Consider the following 23479-nt stretch of genomic DNA (forward strand, 5'->3'; position numbering starts at 1 on the left):
AAAAAAAAAAAGCGCCTTCTTTACAACAGGCTAAAGAGAGATCTTTATATAATAAATCTTCTTTCTGGAAAAAAAGCTGAATACACTTTCATTAATGCCCAGGCAGAGAAATAGTCCATTACGCATCATCACCAACCAATATGACAAGGCATCTCAGAAAGAAAGAGAAAAATCTCCGGAAAATAAGCTTATAGACATAGAGATATGCAAATTAAAAGACAGAGAATTTAAGATGGTATTTTTGAAAAAACTCAATGAGATCCGAAACTACTCAAATCAACAATTTCAGGAATAGAAAAAACAACTAGATGAGAGGAGCAAGGATATTGAAACCCTCAAAAAGAAACAAATAGAACTTCTGGAGATGAAGAACACACTGCAAGAGTTGAAAAATGAAACAGCAAGCTTGGGAAATATTTTTATTTTATTTTATTTTAGTATTTATTTCTTTCTTTCTTTTTTTTTTTTTAGGCAAGGCAACCCTTGGTTGACCTCACAGATTGGAAGGAACTTGTCAGCTTACAATTCCTGATTTTTTATTTTTACACCTACAGCACCTGGTTTTCCTAGGTCGTCTCCCATCCAAATACTAACAGGCCCAACCCTGCTTAACTTCCAAGATCAGATGGGTTTGGGCTTGTTCAAAGTGGCATGGCTGTAGACCAAGCTTGGGAAATAGAGTCAACCAAATGGAGGAAAGGATCAATGATATCGAAGACAGAAATCTAGAAATAAATCAGAAGGAAGAAGAAACAAAAGAATAAAAAATAATGAAAGAGAAATTCAAGAACTAGCTGATACCATCAGAGAAGAAACTTAAGAATAATGGGAATTATCGAAGGCAAGGAAAAGGAACAAGAATTAGAAAGCATTTTAAGACAAATAGTTGAGAATTTCCCAAATCTAAGGAATGAGCTGGAGCTTGGAATTCAAGAAGTCAATAGAACACCCAATTATCTTAACCCAAAAAGGCCTTCACCAAGACACATTGTATTAAAATTATCACAAACCAATGACAAAGACAGAATTCTCAAGGCAGCCAGGGAGAAAAAATGGTAACTTATAAAGGTAAACCCATTAGATTGCCCTCAGACTTCTCAGCGCAAACCATACAAGCCAGAAAGGAATGGAATCAAATATTTAAACTATTAAGTGAAAGGAACTACCTGCCTAGAATAATGTATCCAGCTCAGCTCTCCTTTAGATATGAAAGAGAAATTAAAACTTTTCTAGACATACAAAAATTAAGAGAATTCTCCACTACGAGGCCTGCACTACAAAATACTGAAAGGGGTCAGTTCACCTAAAACAAAATGACAAAAAAAAAAAACATAATTGGGAGTAAAGTGACTATCGGGTAAATAGAAGCAGAAGAGTGCAACCTTTACTAAGAACAGGGCATTATAAACTTAAATAATAAGAAGAGAATTGTTATAACAAGATAATAATGAGCATTCAGCATACATAGGAACAAATTGAGATAACAATGACTGAAAAGGGGGGATTCAAAGATACAAATTCACAAAGGGGAATGGAGATAAGGCACGTGCAAGAGAAAATGGACTGTATATATTTATAACTATCCTTTACATATTCATAATGGTAACCACACGCCAAAGATTCAGAACCGTTGTATATAACATAAAACAAGAAGGACCACCAGAGGGAAAACCCACAAAAGCCAACCAAAATAAAGAAAACAGAAGCACAAGGACAAGGAAGCAATGGAAACACCGAGCTACCAGAAAGCAAAAGATAAAATGGCTATAAGAAGACCTCATATTTCAACAATCACCCTAAATGTAAATGGATTGAACTCACCGACAAAAAGGCACAGAGTTGCAGAATGGATAAAAAAAACAAAACAAAACAAAAAAACCCAACCATATGCTGCCTCCAGGAGACACGTCTCAGTTCCAAAGACAAATATAGACTCAAAGTGAAAGGGTGGAAAATTATATTTCAAGCAAATGGCATTCAGAGAAAAGAAGGAGTAGCAGTTCTAATATCAGATGAAATAGACTTCGAAATAAAAAAGGTAAAGAAAGATACTGAGGGACAATTCATAATGATAAAGAGAATCATGCACCTAGAAGACATAACACTTATTAGTATCTTTGCTCCCAATCAGGGAGCCCCAAAATACATAAAGCAATTACTAACAGGAGAAACAGACCAAAACACTATTATAGTAGGGGACTTAAATACCCCACTGTCGGATATGGACAGATCATCCATACAGAAAATCAATAAGGAAATAACATCCTCGAATGGCACATTAGACCAATTGGACATAATCGACATTTACAGAGCCTTCCATCCCAAAACAGCTGCTTATATATTCTTCTCTAGTGCACATGGAACATTCTTAAGAATCGACCACATACTGGGACACAGAAATAGCCTCAAAAAATATAAGAGGATTGAAATCATACCAACCATATTCTCTGATCATAATGCTATGAAACTAGAGATCAACTGCAGAAAAAAATCAAGAAGAATCACAAATACATGGAGACTGAACAACATGCTACTGAAGAATAACTGGATCAGAGAAGAAATAAAAAGAGATCAAGAGATACATAGAAACAAATGATAATTATAGTATAATGTATCAAAATTTTTGGGATATGGCAAAAGCAGTCATAAGAGGAAAGTTCATATCATTACAGGCCTATCTCCCAAAACAAGAATGAGCCCAAATAAACAACCTAATGCTTTATCTTAAAAATCTAGAAAAAGAAGAACAAATGAGGCCTAAAGTCAGCAGAAGGAAAGAAATAATCAAAATTAGAGCAGAAATAAATGAAATTGAAAACAAAAAAATAGAAAAAATAAATACAACAAAGAGCTGGTTCTTTGAGAAGGTTAATAAAACTGACAACCCCCTGTCTAGACTCACTAAAGAAAAAAGACAAAGGACACAAATAAACAAAATCAGAGATGAAAGAAGGGAAATTATGACAGACACCTCAGAAATACAAAGGATCATACAAGAATACTATGAAAAAGTATATAATAAGAAATGGAGCAGTACATGGAAAAATACAACCTTCCTAGACTGAATCAAGATCTGGAAAATCTAAATAGACTGATCAGCAGTATGGAAATTGAAACAATAATCAAAAACCCACCAAAAAGTAAAAGTTCAGGACCAGATGGCTTCACCAGTGAATTCTACCAAACATACAAAGAGAATTTAATACTTATTCCTCTCAAACTCTTCAAAAAAATTGTAGAGGAGGCAATACTTCCCAACTCATTTTATGAAACCAGTATTACTCTGTTACCAAAACCTGGTAAAGATAATACAAAAAAAGAAAACTACAGACCAATATCTCTCATGAACACAGATGCAAAAATCCTAAATAAGATACTAGTGAATCGAATACAGCAACATATTAAAAAGATTATACATCATGACCGAGTGGGCTTCATCCCAGAGGCACAAAGATGGTTCAACATATGCAAATCAATTAATGCGATACACAACATAAACAAATTAAAAAATAAGAATCATATGATCATATCAAAAGATACTGAAAAAGCCTTGGACAAGATATAGCATCCACTTATGATCAAAACACTTAACAAAATCGCTATAGAAGGAAAGTATCTTAACATAATAAAAGTCATATATGACAAACCCTCAGCCAACATTATATTTCATGGTGAAAAACTAAAAACCTTCTCTCTAAGATCAGGAACAAGGCAAGGCTGTCCACTACTGCCACTCTTATTCAATATAACATTGGAAACCCTAGCGAGTGCAATCAGGCAAGAGAAAGCTATAAAAGGCATACGAATAGGAAACGAAGAAGTCAACATGTCACTATTTGCAGATGACATGATTCTCTATATAGAAAACCCTAAAGACTCCACAAGAACACTACTAGAAACAATAAGCAAATACAGTAAAGTCTCTGGATACAAAATCAACGTTCAAAAATCTATAGCGTTCCTATACTCTAATAATGAAGTGTCAGAAAAAGAAGTGGAAAAATAATTCCTTTTGCAATTGCAACAAAAAGAATAAAATACCTAGGAATAAATTTAATGAAACAATTTATTAAAAGGAATCAAAGAAGGTACAAAGAAATGGAAAGATATTCCATGTTCTTGGATTGAAAGAATCAACATCGTTAAAATGACCGTAGTACCTAAAGCATTATTCAGATTTAATGCAATCCCCATCAAAATCTCATCGGCAGTTTTTAAAGAAATAAAAAAAATCATCGGATTTGTATGGAAACACAAAAGACCCTGCATTGCCAAAGCCAACTTGAGAAAAAAGAACGAGGCGGAGGCATCACTCTGCTCAAGTTCAATATTGGCTCCAAAGCAACGGTAATTAAAACGGCACGGTATTGGCAGAAAAACAGACACACAGACAAGTGGAACAGAATCGAGAGTCCAGAAGTAAACCCATATTTATATGTGCAAATAATTTTTGACAAAGAAGCCAAAAGTATACAGTAAAGAAAGGAAAGCCTCTTCAATAAATGGTGCTGGAAAGCCACCTGAAAAAGAATGATACTAGACTGTTGTCTATCACCACACACCAAAATTAATGCAAAATGGATTAAGGACCTGAATATAAGACCTGATACAATAAAATGCATAGAAGAAAACATAGGAACTAAACTCAAGGACCTTGGACTTAAAGAGGGTTTTATGAATTTGACCTCTAAAGCAAGGGAAGTAAAAGCTGAAATAAATGAATGGGACTACACCAAACTAAAAAGCTTCTGCTCAGCAAAAGACATCGTCAACAAGGTAAAGAGAGAACCATCTGAATGGGAAAATATATTTGCAAGCAACACCTCCGATAAGGGCCTAATATCCAAAATATACAAAGAACTCATACGACTCAATAACAACAAAAAAGCAAATGATCCAATCAAAAAATGGGCAGAGGACCTGAACAGACACTTCTCTCTAGAGGACATACAAAGGGCAAACAAATATATGAAAAGATGCTCAACATCACTAGCTATTAAGGAAATGCAAATCAAAACCACAAAGAGATACCATCTCACACCTGTTAGAATACTATAATCAACAGGACAAGTAATAACAAATATTGGAGAGGATGTGGAGCAAAAGGAACCCTCATACACTGCTGTTGGGACTGCAAACTGGTATAGCCACTATGGAAAACAGTATGGAGGTTCCTCAAAAAAACTAAGAATTGATCTACCATGTGATCCAGCAATCCCTCTACTGGGTATTTACCCCAAATACTTGAAAACCCATATCCAAAAAGATATTTGCACACCGATGTTCATAGCAGCATTATTCACAGTGGCCAGGACATGGAAGCAACTGAAATGTCCTATGACAGATGTTTGGCTAAAGAAGCTGTGGTACAATGGAATATTACTCAGCCATAAGAAGAGATGAAATACTGCCCTTTGCGACAACATGGATGTACCTTGAGATAATCGTGCTAAGCGAAATAAGCCAGACAGAAACAGTTAAAAATCACATGATATTACTTATATATTGTATATAAACCTAAAAGCAACAAATGAGCAGGACAAACAGAGACTCATGGACTGTAGACTAGTGGTTACCAGAGGACTACAGATTAGTGGTTACTAGTGAGGTGGGGGAAGAGGGGGGTAGGTAGACGGGGTAAAGGTGGTCAAATATAGGGTTTAGGGGGAGGGCGAAGTGGATAAAGGGGATCAAATATATGGTAGCTAAAGGAAACTGGACTTTGGGTAGTAAACACAAAATAGAATATACAGATGTCAATGTACACCTTAAAATTATATAATTGTATTAACCAATGTTACCTCAATAAACTTAATTAAAAATTTAAAAATTATAATAACATGCCCAAAATAGAGTTACTTATGCTAAGCCCTATGCCATCAATTCAAGGCTTAACTTATTGTTTCAGCTCTCCTAGAAATGAAATCTTAAATAAGTCAATCAGAAATTTCCTGATCAGCATTAGCTAGGTAATCTACCTGATAGGCCCCTGCCATCTACTAAAGGTAAGTAAACTTGCAATAATGAACTCATTTTTTTTTTTTTGCCTGGTATAACTTCCTTGTTCTTGTTTCCTCTTGCCTATAAAATCAATTGCCTGATACAACTGTTTGGAGCCCCTTTCTGTCAGCCAGATTGAATGTTGCTCGATTTATGGTTTTCTGAATAAAGTCAGTAAGATCTTTAAAATATACTCAGTTGAATTTTGTTTTTTAACACTTTGAAAGAAATTCAAGTGATTTGCCAAGATATAAAGCATCAAGCTACATAAGTCCATGTGGCTAAAGACTGTAAAATAGCTAGATGTTAAATCCATCTGCTGAAGTATTCTCAGGTATCACTTGACTAAGGCTTCACAAAGGTCCTGGGTAGAAATGGAATGTAAACACTGATCTCCTGAGAAATGAAAAAAGACTATAGGCAGCAGACAGAAAAGGTGATACTAAAATGAGCTCCGAAAACTCCCTCTTTACAGGATGGCTGCCCCCATATGTGGTTAATCTAGTCAGGTGTTCCCAATGGTGGGCGACTGAACATTTCACATTGGCTGCAACCAGGGACAGAACTTGACATTGGAGAGAGATCAATATTGCCAACCTCAGAGACAGGAAAGAGGGAAGGAGAGGGAAACTGGACAGGAGCAAGAATGTAAGGCAAGATAGAGAAGAATAAAGAAGACCAGGTGAGACTGCTTGTTGCCTGGGATTCATCCCAGGAAGGTGAAGAAAATCAACCTATGTATGTACTCAGTCCAGTTATCAGGATGGTCTTTGTAAAAAGTCTTTGCCTTCATACTGAAAATATAAAATTAATAATAAGTATGATAACGCTGCATGCTTATCATGGCCCAGGCACTATAATTTCACACACAATATCTTTTTTAATCTTCTAGTTAATATTTTCATGTCCGTTTTATAAATAAGGAAACTGAGGCTTAGGTGAGGTAAGGGACATGCTATAAGTCATAGCTAATATGAGGCAGAGCTGAGATTCAAAACTAGGTCTGCCTTTAATTCTAGCTGTGTTGCCAGATGGAGCATGGGGTCAATCAACGTTCAGGTCTTTATACAAAATAGACAAAATCGGAATGTAATTACTTATATGGGATTTTCAGAAACAAGGGAATTACTTGAGAATAATCAAGAATTTAATACTATTAAATTATATACTGCCTTGATATGCAACTAATTTTGCCTTCATTACTCTATAGGCAGCATACTGAATAAGCTTATTGAGTCCTCTGCCTGGAAAACTGGCATGACCTATGCTGTCCAGGTCTACTTGCCTCTGTCCTCCCCACTTCTAGCCTCCTTCTGGTTTGACTCTTTCAGTACATAGGCCCAGGTACTTCGTACTCTGCCTCATCTGTATGTTGCTTCTCTTTTCTTAACTCACTTTCCTGTTGTGTTACCCTCACTGCATTTGGTTCATATTCGAGGCTCAGTTATGAACTTCTTCTCCCCATCTGCTTCAAAGGCTCTGCCTTTTCCTATAATACTGTCTGCTCTCTGGAATCCTGGACCTCTAGGGAACCTCTGGTCTTATGGTGTATGACTTCTCTGGTCACAAGTATCTTTGCCCAATCTGCCTACCCTGACAACATTGCAGCCTTGGGGCAGGGCCTGGCCACATCACTCACTGCCCCAGGCATTCTCAGTGTCAAGAAGTTATCTACTCCCTATACTTAGGATGAGGAAAAGCAATGGCTCTGACGTGTAGGAAGTCCCAATGAGAACAGCAGAATTAAGGCTGAAATGACAGAGGGTGATATATGAGAGAAGGCTAACCAGGACCACATGGCCAGCCCTTTGTCCATGGACAGGGTGACACTCTTGTTAAATGGAGTAAACTCAAACCAACCAGGGTCCCAGGGTTCCAACACAAGGCAGGTATGATTTCAGATCTTCAGTTCCCTGTACAAGGTAGGCACCTGTGAGTCAGGGACAGCCAAGGGGAAACAAGAGCACAACACCAGGCAAGAGGTCAATCTACAGAGCCAGCCAGCCTCAGCACCCACTAGGCAGAACACAGGCAGACAGAAAGACTAGCTAGTCTCCAACTCTCACTGAGATGAGCTGGCAGGAACTCTCACTGACACTCATTCCTGAGATGATGAAAGGCAAAACCAAGCATTTCTAGATTCCATTAGCTAGAGCCCTGGGCCCCTATACCTGGTTCCCACTGGGCCAAGGAGAAGATAGAAAAGAAAATATGATCACTAATTCCTGAATTCATTTGTTCATTCATTCAATATGTATTGAACAGCGACAATTCTTACTACTAAAGATACAAAAATGAAAAAAGAAAATCTGTCTCTTGAAGAAATGCACTGGCTTGTAGTGAAACAGAAAATAAAAGGCCATCATGGGGTGTCTGCCTCTTTCTAGGAATCAGAGGAAGCTTTTTTAAAAGCAACATTACAAAAGGTTTCCAAGCAGGCAGGGGGATAGGGGCTGACCTGGAAGGGGAGGAGCTTGGTGAAAAATAAACCAAAATCCTGGCACCCCTTTTTTCCTTACCCATGTTCTCTGACCACACTGGCCTCCTTGTCATTCTTTGAAATCTCCGAGTACTCTCCTGTGGCAGAACGTTTCCATTTTGTTAGGTGTGCCTGAAATGTGCTTCTCCAGGCTCATTCCTTCACTGTCTTCAATGGTCTCTACTAAAATGGCCCCTCCTTAGAGAAAGCTTCCACATCTCCCATGGAAAATAGCAGTTCCCTTCTTTCTCTGTCCTCTTGTCATATTCTATTTCTCCTTATATCTTTTACAGCCTCCAGAGATGGATCTTAAGCCCAAGTGGAGGCTGTTTGTGAAGGAGGATATGAGACGAGGATGGTGTGGCTTTGCCAGAAGAGAGCTTTGCTAGAGACAATACACAAATATCAATTCCAGGTAAATTGAAGATTAGAGGTGAAAGATTAAAAAAAAAAAAACACATGATAAATCTTTAGAAGAGCATATAGGATAATATTCTGATGATGTAGGAGAATAAAGAAATTCTTAAAAAGGTCACATAAAGTGTAAATCACAAAGAAAAAGATTGACAAATATGATCCTATTATAATTAAGAATGTCTGCTTATCAAAAGACATCATAAAAAGAGGGGGGCGGGGAAGCCATGACGTAGCAACCAACATAAAGAACTTCTGAGCAAAAATATTAAAAGATGGCAATAAGATATAAACAGGTATTTCATGGAAGATGAAATAAAGAACATTTAAAAAGATGCTCAAACTCATTAGTAATGAATTAAATGCAAGTTAAATTCACAATGAAACATCATTTCACACCTCACAGTTGGACAAACATTTTAAAATGGCAAAAAATAAATAAAAATAAATAAATAGAAAATAGCTTGGCTCAGATGTGGAATAACAGGAAATAACAGGAGCTATCATTTCCTGTTAATGGGAATAGAAGCTGTTTTTCATTATACAGTACAGCTGGGCAAGTAAATTCCCTGTTCCATTAATTCTCATCCAAGGCATATAGCAGATACATATGAACCATCTCCATAAGAGCAAAGTGTTAGAGACACTCACATTTTCATTAACAATAGAATGTTATAGGGTTGAGATACACAGAGGAATTAGAATGTTCTATTTCTGAAGCTAGGTGGTAAGATGGATATTTGTTTTACTATTATTCTTTAAAATATACATTTATATTTTCTATGTACCTTTCTTTACATAATATCTCACAAATTATTATATTATATTATAATAAAAACTGTGCCACACATCAAAATCGATTCCAGGGGGCATTTAAATATAAAATTTGATACATAAACTCCAGAAGAAAATATAAATATTTGTATAATCTTGAGAAGGGGAAGACTTCTATTAGCTGTTATGGACCGAATTATGTCCCCCCTAAATTTATATGTTGAAGCCCTAACCCCTGGTATCTCAGAATGTGACTGTATTTGGAGATAGAGCCTAAAAAGAGGTGACTAAATTAAAATGAGGCCATTAAAGTATGCCCTAATCCAATGTGATCGTTCCTAAAGAAGAGAAAATTTGGATACACAGAAAGACACCAGGGATGCATGTGCACAAGGGAAAGACCAAGGAGAGAGGCCTCAGGAGAAACCAAACCTGCTGACACCTTGATTTTGGACTTTCAGCTTCTAGAATTGTGGGAAAATAAATTTCTGTTGTTTAAGCCACCTTGTCTGTGATATTTTGTTATGGTGACCCCAGAAAAGTGATACATAAGCAATATCCTGAATACCAAACTACATAGAAAAAGCTTAATGGGTTTTAGTACTATTAAACACTCATATGTCAAAAAATAGAAGGAGAGATACAAACTCAGAATGATATTTATAACATATTTGACAGAAGTCTGATATTTGTAAATAGCTCCTACAAATCTATAATAAAATAATAAAATAAATACTCCAGCAGAAAAATTGGCAAGATACATAAGCTGGCAAGTTCATACAAAGAAATACAAATGATTGTTAGCAAATAGTAAAAGAAAATCAACCTCTCTATACAAATTAAGACTGAGATTTATTTTTCTCTTCTACTTAAGAGATTCCTATCTCTTAACGTAAAACATACACAGTAAAGACTGTAGCTTTCATCCACTGCAGATCTATAAACTCTATGATCCTTCCTGCTTGGCCCTTTGGTGATACAAAAAGCCTTAATAATGATTTCTGTTCAACTAAGAAATTTCAATTTTTGTTTCTGGGAATTTAGCAAATAAATAATTAGGTACAATATTTTAATTATAAGAATGTTTACCCTAAAACAAGAAGTAATCTTAACTGCGCAACAATAAGAATTTGGTTAAACAAAGCATAGTACTATTAATATTTGCACATATTGAAAATAGAAAATACCAAACCATGAAGAGAGATCATCTCTGACAGTTAGAGTTTATGGATTATGGAATTACAGGTGAATTTAATTTTTTTCTTCTGTGTTTATCAATATTTTCTATGTTTGTTACGTTAAATACACAATATTTTGGTAATAGAAGAAATCTGTAAAAGCTACTTCAAAAGAAACATGAATACAATTTCTGAGTTCTGAGTGGAGCAAGTAGCAGAGAGTTGTGAGAAATGAACTTCCTGTGGGTGTGAGGGCCCAGGAATGAGACTTGCCTCCATATAAACTTTGGTCAGTCATTTACTATTTCTGTGATTTTGGCCAAGTTATTAAAAGCACGAAGTCTCAATTTTGTCATCTGGAAAACAAGGAGAATGACAGACAGTACTGCCTCAGAGCCTTATTATGAGGATTAAATAAGATCCTGGACATAAAGGGCTTAGGGTGGGCACGGGGAAGGTGGCTTCCTGCCTTCTCTTCCAACCACATATAATGAAAAGCAGTTTCAGCTAGAAGTAATTAGGTCACTGTGGATCGAGGAGGGTGTAGAAGTAGAAACAGGCCATGAGAGATGAAAAGAATTCAAAGCAGGACCAGAACCCAATGGATATCTCTTGTCCAATTAGATAATTAATAATTAGCACTAATCATTCATTGGGATTATTGGAGATTATTACGTGCCTTTACATATTGGCTAATACATATATTATTTCATGTAATTTTCCATACAGCTCTATGATATAGTATTATTGTCATCTCTGTTTTAGAAGGAAACTGAGGGTTAGGTTAGGTGACGTGTCCAACAGCACACAAATATATAGAGGTAGAGTGAGGATTTGAATTCTTGTGTAGTTTAGACCCAGCTTTTGTATTTCCTATAAGCCTCCAAATTTCTAAGTGGATGAGCCACATTTAACACAAGAATCGTTTAATTCATATTTGGGGAACTGTGAGAAGTGGTGGTTTCCCACTTAATAAACTTAAACTTAGTTTTTATAAAATAAAAGATTACAAAAGTTTATTTAAGCAATAAATAAAATATTGCTGCTGCTTTCTACTAAGTATAACAGGGAAGAGAAAAAAACGAAACGCATTTTAATTAATTATTTTCAATAGTTAAACTTTCTCCCTTCTGCTAATGTACTGTCTTTCCTCTTCTGGACACTCATCTTTTAAGGTGCCAATGCAAAGACCCCAGAAAGGCCTCTTGAGCATCTCTCTCTCTGAGCTCAGGTGCCCTCAGAAGCTCTTATCAAGGTCCTGGGTATACAGCCCCTCCCTGCTTAGCTTGTCCTGAGGCTCCCCTGCTCATAGTCCCTGTCTGTTATCAGGGGAAGGTCAATAGCATCTGCTCACAGCATTTTCTCAGGAGAGTGGTTTCTGATTTTTCAGAGGAAACATATTATTAGTGTTACCTTTTCTCATTCTAACTCCCTGATAAGAGAAAGTTCCACTTACCAATAGTATAATAAATCTCCACCGTTAAAAAAAGAAAAGATACACTTCACTACTTGTATTAGTTTCTTATTGCTGAAGTAATAATTTACTATAAATTTATTCTCTTATATTTCTGGAGATCAGAAGTCCTCTCACTGTGCTAACATCAAGACGTTGGCTAGGCTGGTTTCCTCTGGAGTCTTTAGGGGAGAATCTGTTCCTTACCTTCACCAGCTCCTAGAGGCCACATTCCTTGGCTCATGGCCTCAGCCAATTATCATATCACATCCACCTTTGCTTTTGTCTTCAGATTTCCTTTTCTGACTCTGAACCTCCTGCCTCCCTCTTTCACTTTTGAGGACTCTTATGATTACATTGCACCCACCCCCACACAAAAAACCAGGAGAGTTTCCCCATGGCAAGATCCTTAATTTAACTACTTCTACACAGTTCCCTTTCCATGTGAGGTAACATATCCACAGGTTTTGGGGATTGGGATGTGGACATCTTCGAGGATGTGGACATCTTTGGGGGGGCCATTATTCTGCCAACCACACTATCCTTTTTGCACAACTTGAAAGAAATATTTTACACAATTAAAAAATTTCTTCACAACAGTTCAGAATATAACCAACTACTAAAATATGAGTTACAGGTAATAAAAAAAAATGGGAGGTGATCAATGTGGGTCACAATAGACAGGCCTAGAACAATGCTTTCCTAATTTTCGCCAGCAAGAAAGAAATAAGGACAGGACTCCACAGGGATTACACCCTGTCAGCGGTTTGGTGCAGGAGGTGATGCGGAAGGGCAAGCAGGGTCTGCATAGCCTAGGATGAGCAAGGAGGGGAACTGGGTGACGCAGGTGCAGATTCCAAGAGAAGGGCAGCCAGTCTTCTTGGAGGGTTTATATAGGACCAGACCAAGCCAGTAAGTGAAACTGAGGGTCCTTATGATTTGATTAAATTTAGCATTAAATACTAGCTCTAGAAAACATCTTTCTATATGTATACTAGTCAAAGACATAGCTTTTCTCCTAGATAATCAGCAACCCCTCGGACAGCAGAAGATAGTAGTAGCCAGAACCTGACTAATGATTACAAGGTCCTGACCTCTGGCAGACCTAAATTATGTTTTAGCTCCTGAGCCCTAAGGTGAAACTGATGCAGGACAGGGCAAATTTCCCCAAGTTGGGGCAGGGGAGACCAAGCTCTGAACCGGGAGAAGAGGATTCTTTGGCCGGGAGTGTAGAAAGAATTCAACACACATGCCAAAGTTAGAGTCAAAAGGAAAGTTGATTAGAAAAGGAGTAACACTCCACAGAGTGTACTCTCCTCTCAGTGGCAGAGAGTGAAAGGGACAATGAGAGGGACTCTGAGTGTTCTGGGGAATTCAGTTTATATATCATTCTTTAGTTCTTGTGAGTTATTGTTTAAAAGACTGTTAACACATTTCCTTTGATATGGAACTACAGTGAGGAAGGGGAAGAGAGTGTAGCGTGAAAAGGTAAGAATATGTAGAGTGAAAGGCCTGCTGGCAGTTTCCAGCCTTTAATCCCTAGGTTCCCCATGGTTTTAGCTATAGGGAATGAATGATTTTATTTTGTTTAGGGCAGCCACGTAAGGACTCTGTTGTTCCTGTTGCACTTCCACAGGTATGGGGAATGGGTTGCTAGCAATTCCAATAGAAATCTTCCTTTGTTCTGCAGGTGTCCTCCTGGCCTTGCTGTAAGGCTAATCAGCACAGTGCAGTCTCTGAACATAGCTTGATTTAACATTTTTAATTCTCTTGCCTCCTTCCTACATTAAAACAACCCCCCTGACTACTTTCCCATGAAACCAGAGGGACACCTAAACAGACCTCAGAACTGTCCTCAAGACCTGAAGAAATAAATGATTTATTACCTCACCTCCAACCAATTAGCTCCCAGCATGATAAGTAACCCTCTAACTCAGCGGTCCCCTGGCACCAGGGACTGGTGGTGCTCTTATGAGAATCTAATGCCTGATGATCTGAGGTGGAGCTGAAGTGGTGATGCTAGCGCTGGGGAGCAGCTGCAAACACAGATGAAGCTTCCCTTGCTTGCCTGCACTCACCTCTTGCAGTGCAGCCCGGTTCTTTCCTGGGGTGGGGGGCGGGGAGAGGGGTGTTGAGGACCCCTGCTAATCCATGGTGTCTTGTGATTTTCCCCAATGTAATCTGTAACCTACATACCATGGGGAGTTCCGGCTTTCGAGCATTAGCTTTCCGTTTTCCTTGTTGGCACTATTTATAATAAAATAGTCAATATATCTCCACAACGACTCTTCGTTTAAGGTTTGGCTCTGCTAGGGGGTGGACGAACTCTTTGTTCCACAACATTAGTAGCTCTCCGAAAGGATTTTCCTGAGGTGCTAAGGCACCTCATTAAGGTTATTTATGAAAATACTTGCCTTCGTCAGCATCTGATCTCACCTGGATTTCCCGACCTACAGTAGATTCAAAACAAAAACCAAAAGCGGCAGAGTGTGAGAAATCAAGACTCACGAAGGAAAAAGACTCACGAAGGTACAGTCCTTGAGTTAAGAACAACAAAGCTTACTTTCGTTTTGGGTGCGGCGGGAAGACTAGGTAAGGGAGCAGGGACGTGCTCTTCGACTGGCTCGAATGGCCGCTGGCAGTTCTCTGCTGGGCGCTGTCAGCTCCCATCTCACCCGTCCGGCCCCTCAGCCCACTGCGCGGACACTGATGTGGTAGGGGCGTCAGCTCTGGACTCCGGCTTTCGGAAGCGCCAAGAGGCGAGCGCGCCGAGTCTTGTCAGGTTTCCCAGTGGGATTCGACCCGTGGGGCCCTGACGTTTGGGAAGGAAGGAAGAAAAGGGATGCGCTCCATGTTCTCGGGCTCCTAGCTTCCTCGCGGTTTGACGCGCTCCCTCCATGACGGAGACATTACGTATCCAGAGGAATCTTGAGCCAGGGCTGTGCGACCTGGACGATCCCGGGGCCAGTCGGCATCAGGGAGACCCCGGGGACGCAAGTGCAGAGTTAGGAGGCGCTGGGACCTGCGCCCTTCGGAGACACCCCTCTACACATACACATACACACTCCTCTACACGTGCACATACACACACACCCGGCCAAGAAGCTGTCCTCCGCGGGGGACTGCGAAGGTGGATGGCGAGGGCCGAGGCGGCCCAGCTAAAGTCCCGAGCCCGGCAACTCAGCTGAGGATAATCCTCTATCGTCGAAAGAAGAGGCCTTCCCCGGGAGCAGGAGGAGCCACTGGAATAGCGCCCTGCGAGCGCTCCTTCTCTCTGCGGGTGAATCTATCTCGCAAGTGGCCAAGTTCCTGCAGCGGCAGCAACAGAGGCCCCGGGCCTGGGCCGAGGCCAGAAAGGGGCGGCGAGCCGGCGAGGACGCGCCGCATAAACCAGGCGGCCGCGCTGGAGCTGAGCCCTGCTAGCAGGAAGCAGTTCAGGAGGCCGAGGAGCTGCGCCCGCCCCCACCGTTGTCCGCCACTTCCCCTGTGCGCCGAGGATCCGGAACAGCTCTGGGCCTGCTAGCTGAGGCGGCAGAGGCTGCTTCTCTCCAAGCCGTCTCCTGGGCTCTGGCTGCTTTTCTAGTTACCAGGACCGAGCGTCTGCGGCGGCCGCGCGTGTGCCTGGAGCGCGGAGAGGACGTGCCCCCGCCAGGTGCTCGGCTGCCTGGGGCCAAGGGCCATGGTCCTGTGCTCCACCTTCACCGAGGAGCTGGGTGTCCTGCAGCCGAAGCCGTCGCAGCCACTGCTGCCAGAGGCGCCGTCAGGGATCGCCTGGCCAGGGAGTGGAAATGCAGAGGAGCGGCTCACTTTTCGCTCTGCTTGCTTCCGGGTCTGCATGCAGCCCAAGGATGGGAAGGACGAGGACACGGCGGGCCATTTCGTCTGCTATTACTGTACGCAGTGCCAGAACTGGGACAACTCGGGGTGCCAACTACACACTGCGCCCTGAGTGCCCCTTCTCCGGTGTGAAAGGGCCCAGATTGCCCGTACTGGACAGAAATGTTCTTTGAAAATGTTTTGAAGAGGGCGTTCTGTTCCCCGCCAAAATAAGATGTTTGATGAATTGAAATGCCAGAGTAATCTATAGGCCTTGGTGGTGAGCCACAAGAGCCTGCCGCAGCCTCAATACTCTTTGTGTAGACAGCACCAATCAACTGCCGGGCTCTGCTGGGCCATAAGCAGTCAGAGGAGCGGGACTCAGTCGCATGGAAAGGCAGTTTTTTGTCCTTCTCAGAGTCATAGTAGGTAGTGGTGACTTGATGAATGATGAAACATGCTCAGCAAGTAAATGCTGCTCAGAACTGCATGGGCACTGTGCATAGGGCAGGCCTGTAGGCTTTGGAGTCTGGACGGCCTTCATTCACTGCTGATGGCTGGGGAGGCCAAGATGAAGGGATCATGTGTGAGCCGGGCAGGTAGGCATCCTGGGTGAGGTCTTCATTTCTTCACACCTTTGTCAGACCTTCGTAATTTGTCTTTTTCTTTAGTTTTCATATTATCTGGCACGTAGCTAATACCATCAATTCATTTTTGAATGGTAGTCTCGAAGGAGGGACAGTTTTACCTTTTCTGTATGGAACATTCATGGGCCAAATTCTGCCCACAGCCTGTACTGCTAGAACCTGCAAGGATTTTTACATTTTTAAATAGTTGGACATTTTCAAAAGGAGAGTACTATTTTGCAACACATGAGAATTATATGACATTCAACCTCCAGTGTCCGTAAATAAATTTTTATTGGAACACAGCCATTCTCCTTTTACCTTTTATCTGTGGCTGCTTTCTGGCTACCATAGTAGAGTTGAGTAGATGCAAAAAGGCCATATGGCGAAGTCTAATATATTTACTATCTGGCCATTTATAAAAGTTTCCCAACCCCTGCTATGGAAAACTAGTGTTCTCTTTGAATACTATATACTGAGAGTTATACTTAAAAAGGCAATTAAACTTGTAGTGAATTTTGCCACTTGAAATAAACCTCCTTTGGTTAAAGGTAAAACTGTTTCCATTACTCTCAGTCATCTCGAAAACACTGAGATACCAAATGAGCAAATATTGCTGCACTGGTGAGAATCTACCTGCTACTGCCTTCCTTCACTTAAGAAATAATCACAAGTATAACTGAAATCTAGCATCCATCTGATTTAGCATTAACTACAAGAACTATCAGATCCATTTCTGTGCCTCAAAACAAAGCCTCTTAAACTATAAAACTATTGAGTTTGAACTTTGTCTTAGAGGCATTCCTTTTGGTTATGTCAGTGTTTGCCAAAGTTAATAGAATTTGAAACTTTTTAAAAATAATAATTTGTTGATAATATACTATCAGGAGTTAGTGAGTTGTAATTTACACTTGGAGTAAAGCAGACTAAAAATGTTCATGTGTTTGAAATAATAAATATTTAATTCACTTGCAATAAAAACTTGCAATAAAAATAACCAGTTATTAGAATTAGAATTACATCATTTTGCTTTTATTAGATACAAAAGGAATCAAGCATTTTCACGCAACTTTCAGGTATTCTTGCATCTGGTATGCTATTTCTTTTATAAAAATGCATTATTGGATAATTACAAGATCTAGATAAAAACATATTTTTCTTATAAATATGTTTTAGTTAAAAATTATCAATAGTGTATACAACCTATAACACAGTTTGGGAAATGCTGGTTTATATGGTAATAATGTACTGTTTTGGATTATTTAATATTAAATTAGAATGAAATTAAGAGCCCAGTGTAATGATCAAAATAGATATCCTCTTGCCTAGTAGCCTTTAAAATGAAAACCTATTGAATCTAGAATAAAATAAATGATAAATAGAATTTTAAGAGGCATGTACAGCAGATTTACTATTCTTATAAAATCCATTATAGATTTTAGAAAATATATTCAGAATTTAGACAACGAATTTTAAAAGTACTTCTTTTATTATATAGTAAATAGAAAACCTGGCTCTTAGGAAAGGAAATCTAGCTTTGCTCTCAACAAATCTTGCAGACTTGCTTTGCAAAGTTTCAGAATTTTGTAAAATAAACCTAGTCTTTCTGAAAATATATAGCCTGCCAGAGTTCTAGAATTGGCAATGTTTTACATGTCAATTTTATTTTATAAAGTGCCAATTTTCATCATAGATTAATAGCAAATATTTTGTAATTATACAATGTGTAAACATTTGTCTTTTTACTTTTTAATGTCAGAAATTTTATTTTGCAATATATTTTTATTGCCTGCACTAGAATGTAGAGGTCTATGAAGATAAGGACATTGTATTATTTACAATCGGATCCTCATTTCAATCCAAATTCTGAATTATTTGAAGTTCTCAGTAAATATTTGTTAATAATTGAAAATTTGATAAATGAATAACTAAGGTGATTTAGATGATCCTTCTTCTGTGTGACATATTTATGTCATTGATTTCTGAGCCCCATTTCCCCTTCAGGATTAAAAAGATGTTATAGACTCTCCCTTGCCCTTCCGTGTGTGTGTGTGTGTGTGTGTGTGTGTGTGTGTGTGTGTGTGTGTGTAACAAAAAATATTGCAGTCAACAGCATATGCTTTAGAGACCCCTTGAATATTATGCCTCAACCTGTTAGACTTCAATGGACTTTAGGATTATAATGAATGTTTGGCCAACAAAGAAAAAGTGATTGATCTGAAGAGGAGCCAGAACTCACTATGCAACTCCTACCCTTTCCCTAAGTAGCTGCCTTGCAGGTTTAACTTACAAAATAGATAGTCTTCTTATGTTGATTTTTCTCCTAGAACTTTCTTTTTTAGGACCATTCATCCAGAGCAAAGACAAAATATTTAGAGGGTAAACTTACAAAATGGATCTTCTAAGGTCAGTGCTTTGTATTCACATAAATTAGTATATTTACCTCCTACTGGTTTTACAGATTCTGAAAATGGGACTCTTTCCTTGTCTACAGTGATCTTCAACCTTTCAATCCTGAAGATATCTGTCTGTTCTTGTTGGGAGTAGAGAGAGCCTAGGCTACAAAATTCTAATGTAGGGGATGAACCATTACCTGATTCTGAATTCTAGGGATTTTCCTGCCCAGGTATCCACAGTTTTCCCAGACTAGCATCCTTGTTAAAGATTAAATTAATTTATAATTTTCTTTTAAGTTATAAGTGAAATATTAATTTAAAAATTAAAAGTAAAAGAATTGATGAAACATCAGAGTTTAATCACAAAGAATGTGATTATTTATCCTCTTGCCATTCATCCTGGCCATGTACATATATATCAGAACACTAATATAACAGTTAACACACATCATATTGTGTTCTACATTTTTAATATTCAAGGTTATTTCTTGATTGATCCCAGTGTTTGTAATTATGTTTACAACTTCATAAAAATAGAAAGTGATAACTTATCAATAGTGACAGAGTATTAAAGGAAAACTGGCCTATTTTTATATAGCACAATATTTCATGGTTTTGAAAGATACATATACCCACTCAATAGTGCTGATGTTTGCAAGTACTGATCTTGAAGTGGGTTTGCGTTTCTTGTTATTTGTTACCAAATACTATACTCAGTAGTTCTCAAAACAATTTACCATTCTACAACTGCAAAAGGTATGAATGCTTGTCCCAAATGCATGCTAACACGTTCTTTACAGAGTATTTTCCCTGTATGAGTTTTCTGATATGACTGCCTGATGAAGGATTTTACAGTTTGACTTTAGAATAGGCGTTTCCTCAGTGTGAAACATTTTTCTTTCTTTATTTTACTTGAGAGTATTTTATTCAGTGTAATTCCTCTAATATTCTACAAGTGTGGGCTTCATGAATAATAGGATTCCCATATTTATTTCATTGAATTTCTTTTAGAGCAAGGATTACCTGGTATACCCCAAAGAGCTTCCTCCTCCAGGTAAAGGTTGTCCTGCCTGCGTTAATGCAGAGAAAAGATGTGAAATGGAGAAATATACCAACGATTAGAAACACATTACAGGACATTAATAATTAAAATTTATTCTTAAGGATAAAATGAAAGAAAAAGAAAATGAGGATGGGATATTGGGGAGATTAAGACTGGGAAAGTCAACAAAAGGGAGAGACCAACTAAGGGTGCTTTATGAAATTTTTACTCCAATAATAACAAATATCTTTTTCTCTAAGGCCAAGGAATATGCAGAAGGTCAGACGAATTGTGATTGAAATAGTTAAAGAACTATGACACTACTGAGGGAGTATTCCTGCATTAGCCTTACAAGATGTCAGAAAAAGCATTTCCTCAGGGAAATCTGCAGTTGACTTGGTCCTGTTCTCTGACCAGGCTCCTCTACACACTGTCTTACATGAGCCTGGAGCGCTCCTGATCTTGGGACTCAGAAATCCACCTCCTCCCCTCCTTATCTATTCTCCTGGCTCCAGCTGGGAATCGCATCCAATTTGTAGAACTGATAACCTGCCTGTAGAAAGAAATGTACATGGATTTTGAGTTCTGTGCACAGATCTGTGAGTGATCATTAAGTCTGGGGCAGGAAGAGGATCTATTAAAGCAGGTTAAGGTGGACATTAAAAGACGGCATAGGAAGGAGAAACTTGAGCACTAAAAACACGGATGATCCTTCACCAGAGCAGGAAAAACATTGACCTCGGGCTCAGAGATATTCAGGAACTGTTTGCTGATGCTAATGCCACGGGAGAAAGATAGACTGCAAAAATCTTTGGTTTTTTTCTCCTATGAGGGTGAACCAATTATTTCCATAGTGGATTGAATTTTATTTAAAAAAAAATATATATTCAATAACATAAAATTCAATCAGAACCCCATGAGTTCTATTTTAAAGAGTCTATGTCTGCTATGTTTACTACTGTGGTATCAAATTCCACCATGATTTGCAGAGCAGGATAGTTGCTTAGTAAATATTTAATACATTTATTCATCCATTTAATCCAGCAATAAATTGAGTGCTTAGCATTTTTCTGGATGTTAGATATGGAGTAGCAAGAAATACACAAAATTGTGGTCAGGAAGTCTACATTCTTTTTGGGTGACAAATAGATGTAAGCAAATAAGTTAGAACATTTTTCTCAGGTAGATGTAAATACTATAGGGCTGTATATGAGTCAGGGTAGAGAGAGAAATAGATTATGGGGAAGCTATTCTGGATATTTTTTATTAAATAAATGAATGTTGACAGACTCACCTACAGAGACCAAATGACTGATATTCTCCAGCATCACATTTCTCTACAGCTTCATCTATGATATATCTAGTGGGGCCCACTTTTACTGGACGAAGTCCACAGCCATATCTTTGAAGCCCACTGGTTCCTATAGTGGATATTCTGGTCCAGGCTGCCTAAACCCAAACCAAGTCCAGAGACAATGGCTGAGGATGACAGCACTGGGAAAAGTCAGCTGCATATCAAATGAAAGCTCAAACCCTCTGACCTTTATCACACCTGCTGATCAAGACCCTAATTCTGGGTGACTCCATATACTGGGTTTTTTCATGGTTGAATCTAACTAGGATCTTAAACCTGGTCAGTCACAAATTGCCCAATGGCTTTCAAACACATCTGGACTTTGTACTACATCTGGATAATTAAATCATTATTTTTTGCCTTATAAATATTTTAGACCTTCACCATATCTTTCAATTTTTAAACATTCACAGTTTTCCCCTTACTTTCCACAAAAGGAATCACTTTCTACTACACCAATGAATCAGATAATTTGAGGAAATTCTTCAGCTCACTACCATGAAATCTATAAATATTCCTGAATTCATACCCACTGTTTACTCCTAAACCCATAGTAAAATTGAACAATCATCTCTGTCCTGGCTCAGCCCAATTTCTCCAATTATAACCCTTTCTCTCCTGTATTCTTGGGAATTACATATAATTGATTACAAGTTAAGTATTCTTTATCTTGATTTTAAATATGAACACTTTAGAACCCTCCAAATATCTTCCTTGAATATTTGATAATCAGCATAAACACCACACTTATGTAGAGCCACACTGAAGCCCACAAACTGAAATACTGTTGGTAGATTAAAGCCACTTAAAAATAAAACCATATTCTTTCTACCAGTTAATTATCTGCAGTACTCTCCAGAACTGGCTCCGATTCACAAAGCAGTGAGACCTCTGATTAAAAGCATCGAGATTGCTTTTGGAGACTTTTAGAGCATTAGTAGATTAGAGGAACCACCCTGTTTTCCTTAAATGTATCTGAATAGTTAACCTAAGAAGAAAGAAAAACTTGTGTTAAGAAAGGCATTCCTTGATTAAATTTATTTTGATTCACATCCAAGTTAAAAAGTGTCTGTGCTTAGGCTTATAAACCTGATAAGGTTAACAACTCTATAAAAACAGAGTCCAGAAACAGTTCTATTCTTGGTTTGAGAGAGAGAATGTAGCTCCTAGATTAGGAGTGTGCTGTCCTCACTTTCAATAAGCACACAAACTTAGTTTTTCTATCTATTTTGGCTCTAGTAATTACTGGAAACAAATTTTCCCCAAGAAGATTCTAATACCTTTACTGAGTCAAGAAACTTTTAATCTGAAGGTGATCGTTTAATTTGACTACATGCCTTTGGTGGCAGGCCATGTGAGAGCAGGTTAGGTGATTGTGCATGTGGAATTTACGTGGATTTATAATTCATAAGTAATAGTCAAGGGAAACTTGCCTTATGAGTCTGCAGCTGACTTTGTTGCAATTAGTCCAGTGGCAGATACAAGAAACAAAGGAACAAACAAATAAATAAAGGTATAGTGAGAAATTAGATGAACTTTTTGTAGGTTTTATTCAAGAAAATGGAGAGATTTACTTAGGTAGTAATACAAGAAGGGATCTCTGAAAAATTGACATTTTATTCGAGCAGAAATTGGAGATAAATTGATTCAGACATAAAATGATTCAGAATGAAGTTACTAGAAGAAGTTAAGGGGGATATGTGGAGAGTGGATTGTAAACTGACAAGGTCTTTACAGTCTGCGAGGGCAACCAAGGGTTACCTCGCCTCCGCAAACTCCTTCTGAGAACGAGAAAGTATAAATGTAGCCACAAGAAGGCAAACAAGCTGAAGGTCATGATAAGATACAGCTTGGGAAAAGTAGAAGAAACAGCGTTGTTATGCCTAAGGGAAACTGCTTACGCCAACTAGTATGTTCTTGTATAAAAGCAGCTTGCATAAATAAAAC

The 23479-nt window shown here is 38.5% G+C and overlaps 1 long non-coding RNA gene and 1 pseudogene across 1 annotated transcript; both read right to left on the minus strand.

Moving 5' to 3' along the window:
- Positions 1-545: 545 nt before the first annotated feature.
- Positions 546-663, minus strand: LOC120589488 (uncharacterized; annotated as a pseudogene).
- Positions 664-6041: 5378 nt separating this feature from the next.
- On the minus strand, positions 6042-16293 carry LOC120589487 (uncharacterized). The gene is made up of 2 exons (XR_005649499.1): positions 14862-16293; positions 6042-14748 (listed from the first exon to the last, which is right to left on the minus strand). It is a non-coding gene; the product is annotated as an uncharacterized LOC120589487 (long non-coding RNA).
- Between the last annotated feature and the right edge of the window lie 7186 nt (positions 16294-23479).

This window comes from Pteropus medius, unplaced genomic scaffold (genome assembly GCF_902729225.1).
Source record: "Pteropus medius unplaced genomic scaffold, Ma_sr-lr_union100, whole genome shotgun sequence".
Classification (NCBI taxonomy): Eukaryota; Metazoa; Chordata; class Mammalia; order Chiroptera; family Pteropodidae; genus Pteropus; species Pteropus medius.